Below are 19,973 nucleotides of genomic sequence, written 5' to 3' on the forward strand. Positions count from 1 at the left end.
CACTCCATAACAATGCAAATGTTTTGCATCTCAATTCATCGTTGGCTGCAGAATGTTCTCTTCTCTCTTGGGAGTTGGGTTTTCATCTTAGTTATCATTTAATTCATTTGAACCTTCTATACCGAGGTCATCTGGTGAAGTGGGCCCAGCGATGGGGCAAGTCAGGCTGGGGGTGGTCTGTGCTAAACTGGAGACCGCTAACTCAGCTTAATTCGACAGGTAGGTGATGCTGTGGGGGCGGAGCTGGACTCTGGCGGGGGGTGTCAGAAATGAAAGATGATGTCAGAGTCACAGTTTTGACAATGTCTCCCACCCACTACATGAGGTGCTGGCTACAGCACAGGAGTACATTCAGCAACAGACTCATTCCACAGAGATACGCCACAGGAAGTCACTGCTGCCTGTGGTTGGCAGACTTTACGATTACCCCTCAGAGCGTCAGACACTCTGAGTCAATAGACCCACTCTAGATTTATTGCACCCTGTTAGAACCACAATATAATAATATTCATGATAGTTATCTAATGTTATCCTCTGTTGTATATACTGTATTTTTCATAATCTTAGTCTTTTTTTTAAATATTATTACTCTACTCTTTCCTATATTATACATGGTTATTCATTGTAATTCTCTTGGTCTGTATATATTTCTATTCTTACCTGGAGCGATTGTAATGAAAACAATTATCCCAGGGGTTGCATGAAGTTTTTCTGATTCTGATTCTGATTCAAACTTTGGCTTTACTTTGTAGCAGGTAACGATTCTGTTATCGCTATGATCTCCATTTGGTGTCAGCAACTTTGACCTCTTTGTGGCTGCCCCTGTTCGGACCTCCCCAAACATTAAGGACAATCTAATCTAAGCAAAGACTAGTTGAAGTTGAGCAGTGACACTTACTTTCAGTTACAGTTCCACCTCGTCCTCGGCCCAGAAAAAAGAAAGATCTACTCTCACGTTCTACTATTGCTGTTCCTCATTTATAGTATTTACTGCATCATACTACAAGTAGACATGCTGCCCATTTTTACACTCAGCCATGAGTTCCCACTCAACCATCAGGTCAATGAAGAATAAATTGAGAAATCTCTCTTTCTCCTCTCAGAAGGCTCTTTCTGTCTTTCTTTCCTTTGATTTCTCGATAACCGCTCATCGGACCAAGTTGATATTTCATGATTTCTTTGCTGGGGACTCGCAAAAAAAACATCATTAGTAGTTATTGATATTTTAACTGTGGGTGCAAAATATTAAAGTAGGGATGAAATGTCTGCTTTGGCACTCCTGTGGAGCTGGACCTGCTGGAAGGATGGGTTTGTGATGTATGTATATTACCTGAGAATCAAATAAAAAATCCCAAGCATGTACATCAAATTAATAATAAACCTCATATCAGAGATATATAGATCTGTGTGTGTGTGTGTGTGTGTGTGTGTGTGGCTGCAATTTATGAGGTCTTCGCTGTGCATGGAAATGCACAATAATGAATGTCTTTCTGATCTGTGGTCTTATACAAGCTATGGAAGTTGGGCTTTAAAGCTGAGAAGTATGATACACACGCACACACAGACACGTGTTATTGTGAGCAGCATCTCTAGCTGCACAGAGCCGTTCAGTAGCAGAAGGGTTTGACAAAAGTGTCCCTAAATAATACATGAGCGATAATTGAGGGTCTTCACCGTTAGCATTTGTGTGAGGTAGCCTTACATGCAACTAATAATTAACAGTGTTCCCTGACAGTGATCTCCACCCACATATCACTTCATATTAACCACGGAGGGAAGGAGAAAGGCCAAGTGGGATCACGTATTGCTGCGAGGCAACTGCATGACATCTGAAAGAGAGAATTAAAAAGATAAAGATAGCAAGGTTTTGTTGTTCTCTCTCTCTCTCACTGTCCGTGTGTGTGTGTGTGTGTGTGGCTGTGTGTGTGTGTATATGTGTGTGACGGCCGCAGAACTGTGGGCTGTAATAGAGAAGAGAGAGCATTAGGCACACGCAAAACTGAGGCAGCGGTAACTTGCGGCAGAGCTCCACAGAGTCCTCTCCGTCTGTAATCAGTGGAGTGAGTGGGGAGTCACACTTTCTTTTTCCTCCACACAAACAATCACCATCTCTCCCTCTCTCTCTGTCTCTCTCCTTCTCTACCACTGCTTTCATTTCCTCTCTTCCCCCTTTCCTTCTGCCCTCTGTAACTTTATTCTACATTCATCCATATTCAGTTGCTGCTACGGATAGATACGTTCTGTAATAGTGTTTTCTTTAAATCTTAACGTACATGCACAGATTTGAAAGCGAGACAGTTTTATTAAAATATGTGTTCAGCATCAACATGCACTGAAGAATGTAAGAAAATGCAACAATAACGAGCATGAACGTGTGAGAGGGAAACATGTATTGCCTAGTCATTTTAAGCAGACGTAAAAACACCTTGTCAAAAGTCCTGCATGTTATTTGGTTACAAAATGGCGGCCCTTGCCTCTCCAGATGCACACATCTGTCTGATATGTGTGTGACATCATTCAAAAGTGTCTCCTTTGGGCGATACCTCATTTAAACAGGACGCCTTCCGAGCTGTGTAGTTCTTGTTTAACAATAAGCCCAGTCACTTTAAACTCCTCTTTGCACTTCACGTCCCACCTCCTCTTCCTCATCTATCTCTTCCCCACTTGCTGAGTCTTATATAGCCACAAATAGCCCTCGGTAATATTACCTGCTGTCTTTCCTCCTCGTCTTCCTCCCGGTCTTTCCATTCTCTCCATCCGTCCGCTGGTCTCGGCAGGCTGCTCTGTATAACACCAGCTCCCTTAAGGAGCCAATTCATGAATAAATGAATGGAACTGGCAAATGATAACGAGATTGCTCTTTTTATCGTGTGTTTGTGTGTATCAGAGAGACAGACTCCAATCTAATGAGACCATTTACATGAATTACCTTGACTGCACGAACCCTTACTTCCTCCAAAATACAGTCTATTATCACAATTTTGAATCAAAGCAACATCTCTTTGTCACACTTTCAAAAGTAAAACAATTCATCCTTATTTGCATTTGTAATCTCCATTTTAACCATGGTTTCAAAAACTGCACTGTGATGGTCTGTCAGCCTGTGGCCTACGTCTCTTAACTGTGTAGCCCATAAGATCGAACTCAAGATACTGCAGTTTGGACAAACGGCTGGGATGATATGGACAAAAATAAAAATTAAAAAACTTCCATATCAGATGATGTTGATGATTTTTGTGATAAATGTCAAATTATAATTTCTTTGAAGTTTAAAAACAGAGTGTGTCTCTTCAAGTCTCCTTGTGTCCCCTGATGTCTTCTCATATCTTCTTGTGTCTCCTCATGTCTCCTTGGGTCTTCTCATGCATTCTCATGTCTCCTTGTGTCTCCTCATGTCTTCTCATGTCTCCTTATGTCTTCTCATGTCTTCTCATGTCTCCTCATGTCTCCTTGTGTCTCCTCATGTATTTTCATGTCTTCTCATGTCTCCTTGTGTCTCCTTGTGTTTCCTCATGTATTTCCATGTCTTCTCATGTCTTCTCATGTCTCCTCATGTCCTATCATGTCTCCTTATGTTTATACTTATGTCTCTGTAGTCTTCTTGTGTCTCCTTGTGTCTCCTCATGTCTTCTTGTGTCTTCTCATTTGAATCCTGGTTCAGGATCCACACAAAAGAATCTCGTCCTGACAAAGCTGCCCACTGTTGCTCTCTGTGCAGCCAGATGTCACAGGAATGATATAACTTTGTTAAATTTGCCTTGTTAGCAGTCAAACCAAGAAGAGGACGAGTGTTCAGCGGAGAGGTGATATAGATCTGCATGTGTTGAACATGCAAACACACACTGCAGCATGCAGAGCACACAGGAGCTGCCTGGTGGAGCCGTCCACTCTCTTTCCCTTTAATTGACCGAGTAATAAGGTCCTGAATGGAGCGTTTGCTTGGCTGTTGTCATTGAGAAGGTCAGAGCTGTCACATGTTTGTAAGGGAATCGTTTGTATACACGCACACACACAAACATGTACTTGCTGTGGTGTGTGCTTGTGTGTGTATAAATGCTAGTGTTGTACTCTCGGGACTGATAAGATGAGATACTTAGCAAGGGGAAGCGTCTTATTAGAGTGAGCTTACACAAGTAATTTGCAGCTTGTTAATATAAAGAAATAGAAAGACAACTCATTCAGTATCAGGCCTAGTTGAGGTGAAAACAGAAACCATCAGTTCTCAATGAAGATTTATTTATGAATTACTTCCACTAACCGAGGGACCCAAGCTTTATGTTTTATGAGGACTGATACATGATCTTTATAATCTCTAACGTTTTGTATTCTGCTTTACTTTTGTGACGACCCCGTCTAGCCTGACTCATGAATATGACACTTCACATTCTTCTCTATCGACGATCGTCTTTAATTTGTAGTTAATTGAAACTGAGACTATAAAACTCATCTGATGTCTGTAGTCACACATGCCAAACAGATGAATTGCTGACGACCCTTGAAACCTCTGAATGCCTTTAAGTGCTCCTCTGACCAAGAGCTTGTAAATTAAAAAGACATTTGAACAGATTGGTAAGTGCGATTGCTTTTTTTTTTCATAATACTTTGGAGGCAATTTAAATTTTTGGTGCGTTAGTAGTGAAGCAGCAGTGGCAGTGATAGTATTAGAAGTATAAGTGGTGGTTGTGGTAATCCTTGTGCTGAACATTAGAATGAAGGTGCAAAGACACAGTTGGGATGTCCTCAGAAAATCATTCTCCTCCGACACACAGTATATATGCAGGTTTAATTGCTCTCACCATTACGCCTAAAAGGACTTCAGCCAGGAGCTTTAATAAGACAGAACGTGGCTGAAACCCAAAGTGGCATGTCCTATTAGCACAACATAAAGAGAGCGGGAGAGCTCAGCCCTGCAGTGTCACCGGCTGAAGCACATTAGGAGAGAAGGCCTGTCGCCTGGCAAATCACCACAAGCTTTAAAACAGACACTGAGCGGGTGTTGAGCTCCTTCCTGCTCATGTTTCAATAGTTCGACAAGTTTACCTTGGGTTTTATCGGTGGATCATTTAAATCAGCTAAGTTACAAACATGTTCACACCAGCTTAGCTTTAGTGATTCGTGCTGTGTGTATTGCTGTTGTTGGAATATGAAAATGCTGAAAGAAATTGTTAAGAGACAAAAGAAGATTTGTTTTTCTCTTCCATTTTAACCCTGTAAAGCCTCACTCATTAATTTATGATCAGGAAAATCAAACATTTTCAGATTGAAGGATTTATTGGTGCCTTTGACTAAATACAAAACATCTAGATTGTCTGTATATTTGATACGGCAGGTTTTTATGACAATATTTTTTTTAGAAATAAAAACAAACATTCTTAATTCCATCTGAAATGTTTCACTGAGCATCAATGTTTGCTCAAACAGAAACCTTTTACAATCTTAATATTTTACCCTGTGGTTGCCTTGTATAGGCAATCACAGACTAGACTTTTCCCACAGTTTATTTTGACAAAGATAAAGATTATTGATTTAGACTGCATGTTATCGGCTAAGAAAAGGTGAAAAGACCAGAATAAAAAACTAAATTTTTCCATATTTAAGGTAGCTTGTAAAGGATTTCAACTTTGTTAGCTCTATGAGCACTGCAACACATCCTGCTTTGGATAAAATCAGCTCCCTCCGACAGGTTCAAGCTTGGGAAATCTTCTGTAAATTCAAGACGATTTAGATCCTAAAGAACTACCACTTCTACCATTATTTTATATATACTTTTATCATCATCAATATCTCAGCGTAAATCAACATTTCCTGCATTTTCATAGCCACCACGTTTCTTTTGAAATCACATGTACATATGGTTATGCATCAGAAGATGTATTTCCTTTTGTAACCCGTGGACCCCTCTTACACTCAAACATGTCCGTACATTGCTTTTACAACTTACTTCAAGCAGCCTGTAATTTCGTTTCATTTAGCTTTCTTACAAATCTCCATCTCACATTCTATTAAACCAAAGCAGAATACGTTTCAACTAATTCTCAGGGAGAGAAAAGGAGCAAATAACTTTAATGGAATCATACAAAGTCTCACATCGGGGACATGAATAAGATCCACATATCCCAAATCTGATCATATTCAAGTTAATTCTTGAAGGAGGCTACACCAACATAGATAAGTGACAGGTCATCCAAATATAGTCTAGTGAATGAACCCAGTCTGATGTGTTTGATATCTGGTAATGAGGAGCTCAAACTGGGCTTGTGTTTGTGTGTTAGTGTGTGTGTGTGTGTGTGTGTGTGTCAGATTAGAGACGAGAGGTGAGGTTTCAGCTTCAACTTCTGCCAAACCTCATCCTTCATTAAAAGTTTAGTTAAATCGCTTTTTACTTTTTCTCATTTTTTCCTCCTGCAAATTACCCTCAACTTTCCAAGTCTGATGCTCTCTGTGTCTTGATTTTAATCCAAAGTGAGGAGACGGATACAAGGTTGAATTCTTATTTGCCCATTTATCTGTCTCTTGATTTGACTTTTCTCTCCCTAGATTAAATAATCCAGAGAAGTAGAATTTGGCACTTAATCCAATTTGGAGACTCGATTTGGGAACAATCAGGATTGGACTCATTTTTGAAATCGTCCATTGGCATTGACACACAAGTTCGTTATATTGGTCCGATGCCATATGGATTAGCACTGTTCTTCCACCTTCTGCGTCATTACATTATCTCGGATCAATAAGACACGCTGCTCATCGTAGCCCACACCAGCTTTCTTTTTACTGGCTTTGCACCAGTTAAAACAAGTAGGTATGAGATACTAACAGCATTAACAACAATGATCATGTGTTTTATCTTATGAAAAGCATGACCAGACATTATTTACCTCCATTTTTTGCATCTTGTCGATAACTTCCACTCTCAGTTTTGAGTCTGTGTTAAAAGCGTCTGTTTTTTGTTTTTGTTTCATGCAGCCAATAATTCTTCAGGGACTAAAGGGGACTCATCCCTCTTATCTAACTTGAGGTATGATAAAACCTAAAGCACTCATACTCATGACTCATACTAACCCGTGAAGTGTTTGTATCACAGCCCACCACTATTCCCTGATAATGAGGACACCTATAACAGCTGGTGGCTGTAAATCAGTTTCAAAGAAATGCAATTAGGCCTTATCCTCACAGATTTCCTCGAAATATTCTGGCAGTCTGTATCAATGGCTTTATAAAGATATATAAATATATTATAGGTTTTATTTAGTGCCTTGATCATTATCAGAAATTATATGATAATGTGGAGACTAGTGCTCTTTATGAAATGGCATCCTGACCCACAAAATAAATTATATTGTATCTTTGTAAAACAAAAATGTTCTAGTTAAATTGGTATTATGAATAAAAGGTGAATCGATTTTTACCAAAGCTTCCAAAGAACCTGCTGTTTACCCAAAGTCACTGGAATTTCTGGAGGCATTAGCCATTACAGACAGCTGTACTCCACGCTGTACACTGGATAATATATAACAGAAAACCTTTCTCAGTTGTTAGCATTAGCCATACCAGCTGTCAGCCCTGCTGGCTGTAGCCCTCCCCTCTGAATGCTGATCCAAACCTATAGCGATTAGTCCTATTAACATGCTGGAGATGCAGAAACACTGAGGAGGAGGCAGAGGGATCCTGACCTTATCAAAGACTGAGTAGCAGAGGGCATGCCCAGAATATAGAGTGACCTTTTTCTCAACAATAAGTGAAAAGTGTGCTCAGAAATGCTGAATTGTTTGGTTTTTCAATGTTTCCGGAGGCTGGTCTCATTATAACTTCCTGTTATTGTCAATAAATCTCATCAACACTACAAAACCTCAAATTAGGTGTTCTACTAACAAGTATATTTACAACTTCCTGCTGCTAAAAAACCTACTCTTGACAGATATTTCATCATTTCGAACATAGCCGCTGTGTATATACATTTCTTAGAGTGAAAATGCAGCTGCAGAGTTCTTCCAGAATAAGCTACACTGGCTTTGTTCACTTTAATGAGGAAATACGACCAAACAAAAGCAACTGTGTATGTGATTGACTACACTGTGGGGCCATAAGCAGGTTGTCCACGCTTAAAGAACTTGTTAGGATAAATAAACGCTGATTTTCTTATCTACCTTATGGGAACTGTTAAAAAGCGCATACATAACATCTATATTTAAAGCTAGGTAGCATGTTAATTATAATTTGTTAATGAGAAAGCATTCATTTTTCTGGTATTTTGTCATAAAACTAACTGTCAGTTTGTAATCCATCCATCTATCATCCATCCATCAGTTTATCAATTTATCTCCATCCAACCATCTTTCTAGCTTATCCTTCAAGGGTCGTGAGGTGGGGTCTTTGGACTGTGGGAGGAAGCCGGAGCACCTGAAGAAATCCCACACAAACATGAAGGGAACATGCAAACTGTAAAGATGAAATGTTAAATTTCATTTAAAATCTTTAAAAATTCAAACATATCTGTCCCCAAATGTATTTTTCATCATTTCTAGAGCAACATCTAATAGCATCCATGTTTAGACCTTGGCTCCCCAAAGCAATACCTTAAAAAAGCAACACCAAATTTGTTAACAGCTTTTGCCTTAAATCAACACTATGGACAACTTGTCATTCACAGAATAGTGCTCATCAAATTTCACATTAAAAGGAGAAGCTGCAGAAAAAACTTATTTTCTCTGAAGCCTAGTTTTACGTTACGTCGGAGACACAGACAGGGACACTTAAGAAGACACTTGCACTATTGACGTAGATTGGCAACAGAAGTTTGGAGAACGACTCGTGACACGTGAAAAGGAGTATAATGATGTTGTGAGGTCAAACGCAGAACAGTGTAACACACAGTCAAACATGGAGCCTCATCTCCCTGAGTGTGACCTGTGTATGATAGAGGAAGAAGATGTGGTCCCTCAGTCCCCAGGCTTTCCCCCTGTTGGTCCCCCAGCTGTGCCCTCACCAGGCGGGGGATCGATCTACGCTTGCCTGCCTCGACTCCCATGCTCAGGCCCCTTCATTAGGCCCTGCCTGCAAGTGTGGACGCTCTAATTGGCGAGGGCCACTGAGAGCCAGCATCCTCGTCTGCCGCGCTCTCAGAGAAATGGTGGCCAGGCATCAGCCGCTCACACTAATCTTTCCCATTATCCTCTGCTCTTCTGTGGGAGTGGGAAAAACAGCCTGCCTGTTTGTGTGTTTTTCTGCGTGTTATATTTTAGGGTGTTTCTATTTTATCTGGGACCATGCGCACGCCTTGTTTAAATCCTCGGGCTAATGGAATTTCAGGCCTGATCAGGTCACGTGACGTAACATCATTGCACCCCTCGATGACACATGTTGACAGCTAACGCTTTGAGGACAGTATTGTGGGGGCAAGCGGCCATTTCCTCTGTTCTGCAGGATGTTTTCATGCGGACTTGCTGTGGTACTTGGCACTTCACTTCCTGTTGTGCAAGCAACCCAGACCCATTCATTAAGAGCTTTTACAGCAGAGTGGCACATAAATCCTGCAAACTCTGCCTATCAGCTTTATCTGCGTCCCAGCTAAATATACACATGAGAGTTCACAGATTTTATTTTCATTCACGGCTCCTCTGATGATTCATACTTCTCTCTCACACTGTGGGTCTCATTTCATTCCTTAATCATTATGATTGAACATTTTAATTTAGACATTAGAGTAATTTACAGCATGGCAATAATAATTTGCAGGTCAGTTACAATTTTCTCCAGCCTTAATGAGAGATTCGATTAAAGTATTTTTATTGACTGTTACTCTTTCCACAGAGTAGAGCGACAAACAGAAAGAGAGGGGGCGGGAGGGCGAGAGGGTCAGCGCAGCTCTCAAAGGAGGTACTGGGCGGAGAGGAGAGAGGGGGTAAAACCAGTGTAAATGTGTCTTTTCTGCTGGCTTTACTGAAATTAAAGTGTATTATTATATTATTATATAGGGCAACGAAGCAGGTCAGTGAAGTGGATGGACCAGAAAAAAGAAAATCAATTCAAAGCACATGCAGTAGCAGGAAAGAAGGAAAAAAAGACAGGATCTTCTCATACCTCCGCCATGGCCCAACAGTCCCCTTCAATTCAATCAGGCTGCACCAAATTTCACACAATCGTGGATTTCAGTTCCATAAATGTGCCAGATCTCTCTAATTGAGATACATATATTATTTTTGAAGAAAACTGTTAAAATGATTAGAAAATATACTCAAAAATTTTAACTTTTTGGATTTTAACTGACACATGAAACCAAGTAGTTTCTGTGCAATCTTCCTTAGCGTCAAACAAACAAGGTGGGTGGGACAACAAACTACATGAACATTACATAAACAGGGTAGCACATTTTCAGTCTATAAAGTAGTAATTCATTGTCTTTTGTATCTCTCTTTATATATACTGTATATATTAGTCCTGGTGATTGAATATTCATAGGAGACAACGCCTGTCATTTATCTGAACCAGTCATCGATAACGGGCTGTGTTTGACCTTGGCAGAGAGAAATGTGAGAGGTGCCAATAAAGCCTCCCTCAGCGAATCCAAAGTTTTGACCTGTCTCCTAATGATCACCTCGGGCCAGATTTTGGTAGCAATTAATGCATCTGCTCTCCAGCACTTCTGACCAGTTGTTTTTCAAAAAAGGAAAAAGAGCAGATTGCCTGGCATGAGCCTCCGATTTTTCTGTTATGTCTGGATGAAATCTCTGTGATACAGTACTCAATATTTAATGTAATTGTATAGAAAAAAATATCACTATTGTTATTTTTCTGGGCAAATCTTTAATTTTTTCAACTAATAATGTTTAAAAGAATTAACATTTTTAACACATAGATATGCTGTATATATTATTAAATATGAGATTCCATTTTCATTGCTTCATTCTTCATTTTTTCATTCTTCATTTTTCCAACATTAAGTGACTCACACTCTCCACTGTGTTGAAAGTATCCATGGTTTCATAAAGATCTAAGAAATATGATATATCCGATTGGAGTAGTGGTCAGTTATATATTGTATAGGGGAGCAGGTGGGCGTCTGATATTAAGTGTTCCCTTTTCTCTACAGATAAGGTGGGTGAGTCATCTTGTCTAAAAATGAATGAAAGTGGAAAATAATCCAAACTGTGCTTCTTTTGGCTCTCAGTTCTTTTGAGTCAATCAGCCTCCAATGAGCAGCAGAGCTTCTGCAAAGTTCAGTGAATTTAGGACTGACAGTAGCACAGTCAGGTCCAGTTGGTCAAGATGGTAGTGCACTGTGGTAACTTTTAGTATAAGAACAAAATTATAATGAAAATAAAGATTGTATTACAATAAACAGGTTGAGTACAGTACAAATTACAGCAAAATAAACTATTTCAACAAATGACATATTAAAGACAGTATTCTCCCTCTGAACAAATTGAAGAAACAGAACGACAGACTGATCATTGTGCTCTGATACTGATCCTCTCTACACAACATATCTGGGTCAACGTTTCCATCTAGTGGAGAGAAATCAGGTCACAGCTACAAATGCCATCTGCTACAGCGATGCATTTTGTTGCAAGTGCATCAGCACACAATGTGACTGATGCACGTCTATTCTATCTATCTATCTATCTATCTATCTATCTATCTATCTATCTATCTATCTATCTATCTATCTATCTATCTATCTATCTATCTATCTATCTAACTATCTATCTATCTAACTACCTATCATCATGTTATTTTATGAGGCTCCGGTTTTGCATTACCCTATACGCCTCATATGCTAAGTTAATGTACAATACACTTTATATTTTATTTTATTTACACTTTTACACTTTACACTGTAAGAAGCCTCGTGTTTTATTTACTGTGTCAGTCTCCAACCAGAAGGTCAAGGGTTTGATCCCAAGTCCCCCCCCCCCCAGCCCCTGCATGCCGAAGATCCTTGGGCAAGATACTGAACCCTTTGAATGCACTAATAGTTGCTTTGAATAAAAGCTGCCGCTAAATGACATGTAATGTCATATTGTTGATACTGTAACTATGGCACAAGTATTTCCTTTGGGGTTATAAAAGCCTTATCTTATCTCATCTTATCTTATCTTATCTTATCTTATCTTATCTTATCTTATCTTATCTTATCTTGTCTTGTCTTATCTTATCTTATCTCATGTTATCTTATCTCATCTTATCTCTGTGTGCCTGAGGAGGGCTCGTGAACTTTGAAACGAGTGAGGCATCTCGCCGCAGGACCACCTTTGGCTTTTGCTTCCCGCTCGGCGTGCGTCATGACGTCAGAGGGGTACGGAGGGTGGGCAGAGTGCGGGACGTACGGTGCTCGGCAGCTGAACGTCCGCGTCTCTGCCTCAACACTTCACTGTCACACACGTAAGTGAGGATTATATGATGTGTTGTTGTTGTTGCAGTTGTTGCGGTCTTTGTTGTTGTTTGCCGCTTGTTGTGTGTGTTTGTGTGTTAACCGTTAGCTAAAGAAGCCGTTGATGTAGATGTTGCACCGCATTAGCAGCAGCAGCAGCATCTCGGTGCGGCGCCGTGCGGTGCGGTGTCACAGTAACGGGACCGTTCACCTGAGAGTCACTGACTGGAGACACACTCACATTTCACCGGCTCTGCCTCACGTGTGGTCCCGACCCGCACTTTCCGCTGTCACCGCTTTGACTCGTTCCTCCACAGAACCGTGACTTTCCCCCGCGTCAGTTCATCTCCTGTGTCGGTATGTGCATTAAGAGAAGGAATCCAAATGTGTAATTTGGCCGATTCACGTGAGAGCGAGTGGTTTCATCTCCAGACGTCATGTGAATCCTCTTGTTTTATGACTTTGACAGCTTGTTATGGACTCCTGGATGGGGGGGAACTACAATTAATGTAGTTCGTGTGTTCATGTGCTGTTGTGTGAATGTGTGTCAGTGGCTCATGTAACAGCCCCACACAAGTTTTAATCAACCCTTATTTCAGTCTCAACTCAACTTGCTAATGCAATCTTTAATGGGCTCAATACACTTCATGGCCTGGAAAGCGGTGTGGCTGCCCGCAACGTATTATTAATATCAGTGTCTGGGAGACAGACGCATTTACAGGCAGGGAGACTCCGATGCATTTAGAGGATCACAGTTTCCATCTCACTTTTGTCCTCCTTCTTGTTGCAGAGCTGTGGGCCTGATGCAGCAGGATGTCATCTCCTCTGCAGTGAAGGGAAGCTGCTCCAGCGTCCCAACGATGGACTGAAGGTTTGTTTCCATTTTTTTCACTCTACTCATCCATTCTCATGACATGGTGGCAGGCAGACTGCACAGCGCTTATAGTATGACACACGTGTAGAGGGAATGGAAGGGTCTGCTACGACATGATACAGCATATCCCACTATCCGGTGGACCTACTGTGCTAAGTGGCTGAGAGCTCAGCTGCCCCTCCAGGGCTCAGCTCACGCAGCCATTCATGTCTCACTTCGATGGTCAGACCACCAGGATGACGCTGCCCTCCTCCTCCTCCTCCTCCTCTGCACTCACGTTGTTTCTTCCCCTTTGGGAGCCGAGCTAAGAACTGAGAGACTTTCTATATGTGTGATGATCTTGTGTGTATCTGTATCTGTGTGTCTGTTTGCTTGCACGATGCTAACTCGGTACCTTATAAAGATGATGTGTTCATCTTCATCTTAATGTAAAAAGTCCGCACTCGGTGATGTGCTCATCCTTTAGATCAGATCACATATTACCACAGATTGCTGTGTGTGTGCCTGGCTCACACAAATGCTGATAAATTGGCTGTGTGAACAGGAAACCAGGTTTTCTCACTGGAAATCTGCAGCCAATGGATAAGCAAGATTAAAATGAGAAGTTGATTGTGATTAGTTTATGTATTTATATTGGTAGAGGCTTGTTTTGATTGGAGGAAGTGTTGTGTTACTATTGTAAGAAGCTTGGTTGCTTGTAGACTGGCTGCAGTTGTCCGTTGTTTACATTGAAGAGAACAAGTGTGTAGAATGATCTGTGTACAATAGGTCTTTCTCATAACTCTAATAACTCTATTAACTCATAAATAAACATGTAGGAATTGTCGTTCTGCAAACTAATTACACATCCAAGTACACAGAAACACATATATATATAAACTTTATATTCTACCAGTTGGTCTTTATAACCAACGTGAATCCTTCACAAGGAAAAAACAATGTCAAGGATACCAAGGTGTTTACTTAAGGTACACTTCCTTCAGCCTGGTGCTATTAGAGTTCTTCTAATATTGGCCTCTAGCTGTGACTGTGGACATGGATGTGTTAGCTTTGTGAACATGGATGTGTGAGTCTGTGAACATGGATGTGTTAGCTTTGTGACATTCTGTGCTGCCTCCACGATGTACCTGACTTCACACCTACCGGATGTGAATGTAAAGGCCTCAGCACCTGGCAACGCTGATCAGGAGAAGTGTTATGGAGGATGGATAAATTGGTGCTTCATATGATGCTACAGCACATTCTAGCACATTTAATGATGAGATTCTCCCTCAGTGTTCTCTTATTTATGGGATACTGCTCGGTTGCCACGCTCTGCTGCAGAGGGCATTGCACTGCGGGCCCAGCATATCCTGTGTTGCCTGGGTTCAGTACTTGGCGGTAGTACCCCCAGCTTGGTTGTGCATTCCAACAAACGTAATTGGCAGTGGTTGTGAGTGGGAAGCCAGTGAGGGGCCGCGTCTCGGCAGTCGACCATGGAGCAACTTTAAGCTGCTCTTAAATTCATCCCTTGTTTATGTCTTATTGCATTTACTGCATCACTCTATATGAACCTAACAAAGTGGATCTCTTAGGCCTTGTTACACCTACCATGCTGTGCACATTGTTGTTTTTTCAACAGTGTTTTTCCTACATTTCTCTTTGACATGTTGGTTTAACATTAATTTGACGGCCAATCCCCAGCATGATAAGATCCTGGTACTAGCATGCTGCCTGCTTATTGAACCATGGACATGAAAGTCTCGAAGTATCAAAGTTTAGAGCCTGACCACATCTTTTCTGCATCGCTTATTCTGTCAAATAAAAGTTGACATACCCATCCCGCTATGTCTGTGTAGAGCTGTATTTAGTACCCGGCCTGAATACCAACAAAAGAGGTTTGTGAAGCTCCTTTGTCCTTTTCCCCCCAAACAAATGATGCAGTGTTCAGTAACGGATTCAAAAGGATTCAGATAATCATTTTTTTTTTTCACCTCAGTGGAGTGGAAAACAATCGCAGCAACGTTCACACAGCGATGGGGCTCTGCTCTAAAGGGGAAGTGCTGTATCTCGGAAAGGAAACACTTTTTCCTTTCAATCTTTGGCCCTTTCTGTGTCACTCTGTCTCTCTCACATACACCTTCTTCCTCTTCCTGCAGGATTAAGCAGAGGTGTCAAAGTGCGCCTTAAATTAGATGCCACAGACGGATAATCCTTCAAAAACTCCCATATGTGCAAAATGTTTTTCTTCCTTCCATTTCCTACTGCTGCAGACAGATCGTGTTTCTTCCCTCCAGTAGGACTGACTCCCACTCGTCCAGAATGAAGGTGAAATTCCTTTATAGAGGCTGTGGTTTCTAGTGGCAACGAGCTGCCTGCTTCCCTCGGATCCTTTCCTGCTCAAAAAAACAGAGGAAGAGAGGAGCCACTCTAAAACACAACTGAGGTCTATGTTTATATAAGTCAGTATCTTCCAGAGTTACAGTCATTTTTAGTTTAAAATCCCCTCCATGTGTTTCCCTCAATGTTAATCTGATTGCAGCTTGTTGCTCTGACTGAGTAAATAAGTAGTAGAGGTGGTCTTCACATAAACGTCAACAGGGCAACAGGAGACTTTCCGGGTCAGACATGTTCACAAGAACAGAAAAGGGTCTGGAGGTGAGGGATGGAACCTGGGCAGAGCGTGGAGAAGGCAGGTCCCTTATGGTCAACAGCTCTCAATCTCATTGTCTTTCTAATTCGACACCGTCATCGGCTTTGCTTCTATCTTGTGTTAGAAATGTCCCCACACTGTGACATTTTCCTGCTGTCAGCGTTTCTTAAAAATGTAATCAGATGACGTTATGAAAATGTCCGGAGCAACTGACTCATACTTGTGCGTGTCAACATTCTCTCCGTGTATTTCCACAGCATGTGATGACAAAGGAATCAAACAATAGTCACAACTTCCTGTTATTTCGTTAAAATTTTGTTGGAGGAAAAAATCTGTATCACTCTTCTCATAGGCACCTGACTGAAAATCTGTCCTTGTGTATCCAGATTTTTCAGACCAAGAAATAACCTTCTGGGCAAAACAGCCTGAGTTTCATCAACCATCGTTTCAATTTGTTTGCATCTTCTTCTTCTTCATTGATTGTTCACTTTAGAAGTGGAGGTCTGGAGAAGGAACTAATATTCTCCCTCTTGATGTTGTTGACCGGCCGACTTCGCGCTGAAACCCTATATCACGCTCATAGTAAAACCTTCGAGACCAGAGCTTGGATGCGCAGAGCTCCAGTAAACCCTCCACTGAGCAGAAGAGGTGTCCAGTTACCTGAGCCCAGAGATTGGACTAAAGAGTTATTTAAATAGGTGACAACATGGACGATTTATGTCGGTTTCTCACCTGCAGGCACCACAAAGAGCCAGATGCCCTCTTGCCTGATAACCTGACAGGTTTCTCTCTTCAGTCGCACAAAGTGTGTGTTGACCCTGAGACACATTCCCCTTCCCCATTCCGTACGGCTGTGCGCCCTTAACACAATCTCTGGTATGAGATTTCAGCTGGTGTGTAGGTGGTTTCCAGGCCGTTGACAGCCGATGATGCTCTGCCAGAACGGGGTGGAATATGAGCTTTGTCGGCCTAGTCGGAATCCTGCCCGCTCTTAAACACCTATCAGGTTAATAAGTGAAGGCCACTTTGCAGGACTTGAAATGGATTATATTCACAATCTAATTTCTCCTCCTGACGAGTGGGAACCCCCTTTTCAGAACATCTGTCATACTTCAAATCCTGATTCACTTTACATCAGGTCGGACACATTACACCCGCACCGAGTGTTCTCGTGGCTGTAGTCAACATGGACCGGTGTCAGTTCCATGCACGGGTTGAATTATTCATGAGGAGACTTGCTGTTGTGTTCAGCACAGATGCGGAGGTGTCGCTTAAACAAGGCCCCCCCCCCCGACTCGTTCAGAATAATGTTCCATCACTCACCGTCGTTTCGTTTCACATCACTGCTCTGATGTCTAGATTCATTCACCATCAAAGTGAATAAATACAGTGTGGTTTTTACAATCCTGTAGGTATCATTGTTATTTTAGTTTTTGTGGCTTCTCACTTCTCTGACTCTGATATTCTTCTACCCTTGTAGATAGAGGTTTTTCCGATAGCGTTTTTCCCTTCCTGATAAGCGTTTGCGATACCTGGACTCCGATAACAGTGCATTTAAAACGTATATAATGTATCTTAACAGCTATATGCTACTAAACCAGAGTGGAAGTAATAATTGCTATTATTGTGTTGGGGTTTAGCTCAGTTCAAACCCACTGAAAAACAAATACATACAGAGAATGAATACTGTTGAACTTCTTCTAATTCTAGTTTTACATATACAATGGAAAAAGTACACATAAATAAATCTAGGAAAAACTAACCTTCTCAGAACTGAAGTCTTTTACTTGTGGGACTTTCCAGTGTGAAATATTTCCAAATTGTCGGTTTCTTAGCTAGCTCTGTCTGACGATGAACTACTGGAACTTACTTCAAGACGTGGTATAGTATCGGTACATACATTTGCGTACTCTCCGATACCTGACACACAAACCATGTTTGAAACAGTCATCTTTCCAAAGTGCTTTTGGCCCCTTTACAATGAGAAATCTTTCATTCTTAAAACTTTTGTGAACAAGCCTATGATGTCATTGAGCAAACAGCGGTTTCTTTTCTAAACGGAATTGTGTCGTCTGGTTTGTCCTGTTCCTAAAGAGGCCGGGCGCAGCTTTGGCTGCAGGGCCTCCCGGTGGGTTTCATCTTGCACAATGGGGCGTTGTGCTAGCCTCTGTCAGGGAACTACCTGCCATTCACCTTCTCATTCAGACAAAATCTCAGCTGAGAGCCTGGCTGAACCCAACACGGCCGGGAGAAACACGCCATTAGGCTGGAGGCTTTTGATCCAGTCTGGCCTCTTTCACCCCTGTATCCGTTTTCTCGCTTATTCCCCCGACTGATACAAAGAGTCGCGTCTTCTCTTATCACACATTTTGCAGTATGCTGAAGTCATCTCCTGCCCTGTCAGGACTGATACAACTGGGCTATTCACTGCCCCCCCCCCCCCCCCCCCCCCCTGCACACACACACACATACACACACACAAATACAATAACGATTGTTCCTGTTTCCTGCCTATGCTGTCATTCTGCAGCTGCTGAATGAGATATGGCCCATTTTCCATCGGTCCAAGACAAAACATAAGCGCATATATGAATGTACACTCACATATGTACACATTTCCACACAATATCATTCCAGCTATATCTCTCTTCCTCGTTCCTTCTCTGCCGGCCCGACACAAAAACACACATTCATGCGGTCACACACAAACATCGCTGCCAGAACTCTCTGCCCTAATTCCCCTCGTATTGATGTGTGTCTGTCAGTGAAAGAGGCGCAGCACAAAGAGCAGTGATGGGCCTGTGTGTGGCTCAGAGGGAACAAAGAGCGGTCTATCCCACACCAGCTCTCAGACCCTTCTGGAAACACTGCACGGGCTTGTTTAAGCTACGGCCATATTTTGAATTCAACGACTGTATATGTTCAGCGATGAACAACATGGCTGCTCTAGTGTCAAAGAGCACCGGACAGATTGACCTCCACTTGTGTTTGCGTCTTTTTCGATCACAAGAGTAGAATACAAACAGTTAAGAGGAAACAGTGGTCTGGTTATCAGCTCCACTAAAGAGATAATTTGTTTGTCTGCGTTAGTTTGTTATTTTTTGCAGGATTATGCAAATAGTACACAACAGATCTTTTTCACTTTGTTTTCAGTGCCTCCCACAGAAGGTATTGCCTTCGCCAAGTAGATTAAGTCTGCATTTGTTTGTTCATCTGTTTGTTTGTTTGTCTGTCATTTGGCTCATGCAAAAAACACGACTGGGCGGAGTACCATGACACTTGGTGGAGGGATGTGATATGGGTCAGGGAAGAAACCAATTTTGGGGTGGCTCCAGAGCGTTAATCTTTCTTTAACATTGTGAGATGGGGCATTTTTCAAAATTTCAGTTGATGGCTCAGAGAGCAAAATAATCAGGCATGTTTATAGGCCATATATTCATGAGCTGGTGAATTTAAATGTGGTTTCATAATGGGACTGTTGGCATAGGAATGCACTCTGGTGCCATTCTGAGTGCATATATGGTTTGAAACTACAATTTACTGTAACTACTGACTGCATGCATTCAAAGGCTCTGATGCCCAGTGCAGTGCAGATACATGATTGTGCTCGCATTATATTAAACTACAGATTGTCTGCGTTTTCGCTTTTATACCCAGACTGATCATTTAAAAGTTGTGATACTGTTATTTATTGTTAAAGATTATCACTTGAAACAAGCTTGTTTATACGAAATAAAAAAGATCACAAATAAAAATAGGATTGCTTAATATTTACCACAACACCCTTTCTTTTCCTTTAAGCTCAATCTTGGATCTATTATATAACTTCACTCATACTTATTATCACTGTCTGCAAATTGAAAAGTTGTGAATGTGTGAGTTGTGAATGTGTGAGTTGTGAATGTGTGAGTTGTGAATGTGTGTGTGTGTGTGTGTGTGTGTGTGTGTGTGTGTGTGTGTGTGTGTGTGTGTGTGTGTGTGTGTGTGTGTGTGTGTGTGTGTGTGTGTGTGTGTGTGTGTGTGTGTGTGTGTGTGTGTGTGTGTGTGTGTGTGTGTGTGTGTGTGTGTGTGTGTGTGTGTGTGTGTGTAGCATGAGTAGC

The 19,973-nt window shown here is 41.5% G+C and overlaps 1 protein-coding gene across 2 annotated transcripts in view; it reads left to right on the top strand.

Annotated features, from left to right (window-relative positions):
- Positions 1-12,305: 12,305 nt before the first annotated feature.
- The window catches only part of tmcc1a (transmembrane and coiled-coil domain family 1a), a 41,761-nt gene continuing 34,093 nt past the window's right edge, over positions 12,306-19,973 (top strand). For both annotated transcript variants that reach the window (XM_062392135.1, XM_062392137.1), the window contains exons 1-2: positions 12,306-12,378; positions 13,158-13,238. The gene's annotated coding sequence lies outside the window, so the exon portion shown is untranslated. The remainder of the gene's footprint in view (positions 12,379-13,157; positions 13,239-19,973) is intronic.

Source organism: Platichthys flesus, chromosome 7 (assembly GCF_949316205.1).
Source record: "Platichthys flesus chromosome 7, fPlaFle2.1, whole genome shotgun sequence".
In the NCBI taxonomy this organism is placed as follows: domain Eukaryota; kingdom Metazoa; phylum Chordata; class Actinopteri; order Pleuronectiformes; family Pleuronectidae; genus Platichthys; species Platichthys flesus.